The sequence below is a fragment of the Rhinopithecus bieti genome, unplaced genomic scaffold (assembly GCF_001698545.2).
Source record: "Rhinopithecus bieti isolate Rb0 unplaced genomic scaffold, ASM169854v2 scaffold_21703, whole genome shotgun sequence".
NCBI classification, from domain to species: Eukaryota; Metazoa; Chordata; class Mammalia; order Primates; family Cercopithecidae; genus Rhinopithecus; species Rhinopithecus bieti.
The window spans coordinates 3788424-3793885 of NW_016812332.1; the positions used below are offsets into that span (position 1 = coordinate 3788424).

General features: G+C 38.1%; 1 pseudogene; it reads right to left on the bottom strand.

Annotated features, from left to right (window-relative positions):
* Window positions 1-2818: 2818 nt before the first annotated feature.
* The window catches only part of LOC108544656 (60S ribosomal protein L27 pseudogene), a 3319-nt pseudogene continuing 675 nt past the window's right edge, over window positions 2819-5462 (bottom strand).

Here is a 5462-nt window from a genome sequence, read left to right on the forward strand (position 1 = left end):
ATTTTTGTTTTATTTGTACTCCTTGTTGCTATTATTTATTTAGTTTTTGGGGGATGTGTGTAGAGGTTTGAATTCAGGTTACCACCATTATCCTCCAGTTAATTCCTCTGCTATGTACTTTTTACAAAGATGACTCTTGTTGTAGAGTGGTAAATGAATTCTAGGAATCAAGAGTGAGGCAGCTGTGGCAGTCCAGGTGAGAGATGATGTTGGCATAAGGTTATACATTAAACTTATTTAATTTATACTAATGGTTTGTGAAGTTATAGGTTAAAAGAAAATTAAGAGATACATCAACCAAATGTAATGTGTGAACTTTGAATTGAATTTTACTCTTTAAAATGTTCCATTTGGGACAACAAATTATATGGTTATTCTACTTATCAATTTTCAGAATAACACTAGTAGTCTTCACAGGTGAATGATGAGTTGTTTATCTTTAATTTTTATGTCATTTCATTATGAACTCATGCATTTTATATTGAATAAAGAGATAAATAGTCTATAACCTCCTTGACATACCCAGCTACTATTTTAAATTTAACATAGTCTCTTCTGATTTTGTCTATTGGCTTACCTATTTTTATCTAACTTTAATTAACAGGAAGAGTTGATTTTATATTCTGCCTAATATTATGGACAGCAAACTCAATGACAGTGGAAATTTTATTCTATTTTGAATATATTCCCAGCTTCTCAAACAGTGACTGGCACAGAGTAGGTGCTCAATAAAAGTGCTGAATGAAGAAACTAATGAATATGCTTTAAAAGTATTTCTTTTAAATATTCTTAAAAAAATTTTTTTTGAGATGAGGTCTTGCTGTGTTACCCAGGGTGGAGTACAGTGGTGTGATCATGGCTCACTGCAACCTCCATCTCCTGGGCTCAAGTGATCCTCCCACCTCAGCCTAATGAATAGCTGGGACCACAGGCATTTGCCACCATGGCCAGATAATTTTTTGAATTTTTGGTAGACATAGAGTTTCTGCCATGTTGCCCAGGCTGGTCTCGAACTCCTGAGCTCAAGCAATCCTCCTGCTGTGGCCTCCCAAAGTGCTGGGATTACAGGTGTGAGTCACTGCGCCTGGCCTTAAATATGCTTTTAAATTCATCAAACTTATTAAAATGTTTTGGCATGGTTAAAGAGTACTGTTGTTTCTCCCCATAGCAATTATATTAATTCTTCTGAAACTCATATTTACCAGTCTTTAAAAAGTGACAATTTAGAAAAAATGCACTATTACATTTCCTGGAAATAATTAAGAAAGTTATTATTTGTGTCATGTCAATTTGGGAGGAACATAACAGCGGGTGTTTTAGAGGTCTTATTTTTAAGCTAGATTCCTTTATATTTTTTGATGTTTGGAATGATATAATGGAAGGAACAGCATAAGCTGAGTGTGATTGGAAGTGCCTGGAAGGATATTATTAGAATTCAAAATGACTTAGTAATTGAGGGAGTGTGAAATGTGGTCAGAATAAAATGCAGTGTAGTGAATTGTTGCTAGGAGGAAAAATAAGACTGCCCTCATATATAATGGGGACTTATAGACAAATATGGCTAAGATTTAAATTTCAGGGGTATAGTAAATCTAACTTGAATCAGCAATGTTAGTATATATGATATTAAAAGATATAATGGCAGAATGTTAAAGTGTTGGGATCAGAGTAGTGTTCTAGGGACTAGGCTTAACTTCTGGGACAGAGGTTACAAACTGGCACCTCAGGAAACCACCCCTGATGGGTTTTGGTTGGGCTGAGGGAGAGAGAGTGGGAAAAGGAGAGGGAAAATGAAAGGAAGGAAGAAGTTTCCAACTTTTAAAAAGTGAGAATTTTGACATAAAATCCAGATTTCCAGTGTCTCTTGAAATGTTTGGCAATATTGTGTATTGTTGTGACTAGCCTGTCTACAATAGACTAATGCTGAACAGTAGCTGCTTACTTAAATTGGGGTCTGTCCTGTCCAGACCTCCATGGTTCCCCCCCCACTTCCTAGCTCTAAGCCACAAGCTCCAGGTACTGTTATAATTCTTTCCCCTACAATTGTTTTTCCCATACCAGGTCCGTACCTGTTTTAATTGCCTCCTAGTCACTCTGTCGATGAGGAAGGGATTCTTGACCTAGGTTTATGGAAATGGCCAAACACCTGACGCCCAACACTGGACAGGTAAGATCAACAGTAGTTTATTCATCACATATACTCACCGCCTGAGGAGGAGGACATTGTATGCTACACAGGGCCACACTGGATTTGCACTCAGGAACACAGTGAACAAGGACGGGCTTTGGGAGCCAGGCTTTGTTGTATCTAAAGGGTGAGGTGTCCCTTGGTTCCAACAGGAAGGTGTGATTCACTTGTTCGAATAATATCACAGTCTGATAGGGAATGGAAACTCACTACTCAGAGATAAGCAGGAACTACACCTGGTCCTCTTGATACAGAGGGTTATTTGGCTAGGGAATCTTATCTCCGGGAACAGAGCTGCAGGGGAACTTACAGTTAGGCCATTTAAGGCCCTCCTGATTCTACCAGATATCGAAGCAGCACAGAACACTGGATCGTAGTTTTAGGCCTTATGACAAAATACCCTCCTTTACACATTTACCTTGCTTGTCAAGCCCATGTAGATATTTGGATGGAGACTCTGTAGCTAGGAGGAGGAATTTTTCTAATTCTAAAAGTTTGTGAAATTGAAATACATCTGCAAGGATGGTTGTATATATTTTCTTCTCTGAAGATTAAAAAGAAATACAATGAACAAAACCCAAGAAAACTTTAGTTTATTTTCTTTTAATTTTAATGACTAAAACAAAACATCTAAAACTGCAGCTTCTGGAAGAACCACTTGTTCTTGCCCATCTTGTACCTCTTTTCAAACTTGACCTTGGCCTCTTGTCCAGCCTTGCGTTTAAGAGCAGCGTGTCTGAAGACATCCTTATTGACGACAGTTTTGTCCAAGAGGATATCCACAGAGTACCTTGTGGGCATTAGGTGACTCTAGTTATAAACTTTCACAAAAGACTTGATCTTTGACCTCTTGGTAATCTTCTTGCCCATGGCAGCTCTTACTTTGCAGGGATAGTGGTCAATTCCAGCCACCAGGGCATGGCTGTAGGGGCGGTCTGAGGTGCCATTATCAATGTGACAGCTTTGCATCCGGAGTAGTGCCCAGCCAGGACAAACACCTCTTTCCCAGGTTTCATGAACTTGCCCATTTCGACAGTAACCACTGGGGCCTACAGTAGAAATGAAAGAAGGAAAAGCTTTAGTTTTTAAATGCACTTCTGCCCAGAGTGGATAACCTTTAGGATCTTTTAGGGATTTTTCTATACACAAAATGCCATTTAAGTTTGTATTAAGAAAAATTTTATGATACGATTGATAGTGAAAGAACTTACCAAGGAAATATTTATTCATTTGGCCAAGGTTTTCGTTTGTTCAAAATGTTTATTAAATGCATACTGGTCAAGTGTTAAGGCTTTAACAACAATGATTCATTTTCTTCCTGGAAAGAGCTTGCATTATGTTTGAAGACACAGAACATTAAACTAACAATTACTAATCAATGTGGTAGGTGCTATTAAGGATATAAAAAGAAAACACAAAGAAGAAGAAAGGGATCATGATCTGCTTGGAGGTTTAAATTTTTTAAAAAACAGGTTATTGAGTATCTGAGATGACTCAGCACTGATTGAAAATGAAAAAAGTCATCTCTCAGGGTCTTTCCAAGTTCAGTGTTTCTGAAATCTTCAATTTGAAAATTAGTACAGAGTGGGTGCAGTGGCATGTGCCTGTCGTCCCAGCTACTTGAGAGGCTGAGGTGACAGGTCACTTACGCCCAGGAGTTAGAGCCTGTAGTATTCTATAATCATGCCCATAAATAGCCACTGCACCTCAGCCTGGGCAACAAGCGAGACCTCATCTTTAAAATAACAAAAATAAAAAATTAGTACTTTCTGTGTAATATCCACAGAGTACCTTGTGGAAATTAGGTGATTGTAGTTATAAACTTTCACAAAAGGAGGAAATTTAAGGAGAGTTTATAAAGAAATGGTTTTCAAAGGTGTAGACAGAATATAGATACAGCCCATGAAATGAAATGGTTCCAACAATTTGGTAGCTTCCATGCTTTCTCTCTGGTAATTTGTCTTCAGTTGGTTTTCCTTTGTCCAGTGGGGCTCGTGTAAGCTGTATTTCAAGGCTACATGTCTATGGTCATAGATTTGTGTGGTGAGCTATCTCTGGTGACCTGGATGATGACTTTGAGGTCAGAGAGAGGGGTCCTGGGGTCTTAGCAGTGGACCGAAGGCAGGTGCAGAGGGTATGTACATGTCTGTGGGAGGACAACACTGTGTGTACCATACTATCTTCAAGTGAGTGGTTGGCTGTGCTTTAAAGCAAATATAAAAACAATATGAGCGCTCCTAGAAATTGTGTAGTGTTACATTTATCTTTCTTCTCTTCTTTCTGTTGGTATAAATCAGAATTTTCTCAATTATATTCTGCGGAACACTAGTTCCCATGTGCTTTTTTTAAAAAAGGGAAAAGTCTGTGAACAAAAACGCCTGGGAAATGTAGTATACAATATATGAACAGTTTTTTTTTTAAATTCAGTGTTCCCAGAGCTTTTTAATAGGTGAAGTTTTTTCTTTTAAACATTTTCTAATGTCAGTTTAAATATTAGAACTAGGACACTGTGGAATCGCTTTGTAAAATCTAGGTCCTAGAAGAACCACTTGTTCTCGCCTGTCTTGTACTTCTCTTCAGACTTGACCTTGGCCTCTCATCCAGCCCTGTGTTTAAGAGCAGGGTCTCTGAAGACATCCTTATTGATGACAGTTTTGTCCAACGGGATATCCATAGAGTACCTTGTAGGCCATTAGGTGATTGCAGTTACAAACTTTCAGAAAAGCAAGAAATTGATGGATAATTTAAGGACAGTTTGATAAAGAAACTATTTGCAAAGGTGTAGATAGGATTCAGAGAAATCACAAGAGATATTACAGTACCCTGGGGCAGGCCAGCAGGGAGACATCACTGCTGATCCCAAAGGGAAAGGGGAAGGGGAAGAAACAATTACTGGCACTTGAAGAGTGAAAATTATGGGGAGAGGACTTCCTAATAGAAGTTGCAGCCTTTGGCTGAGCTACTAGCCAGTAACACCTTGTCTGCTTTGATCCCCTGCTTGTGCTTTAGGTTGGCTAAACCCAGTGGGAAGCCAGAGGCTAAGAGAGTCAGTTGATTCAGTCCATACAGTCAGCCTCCTGAGGCACAGAAAAGGGTGGAGAGTAGATCTGGAGAGGCAAACAGATAATATTCAGCATATATATTATATGTGCTGAATATATATTATATATGATATATATTATACATGCTGAATATATATTATATATTATACATGCTGAACATATATAATTATATATAATATATAATAACATATATAATAGATATAATAATTATA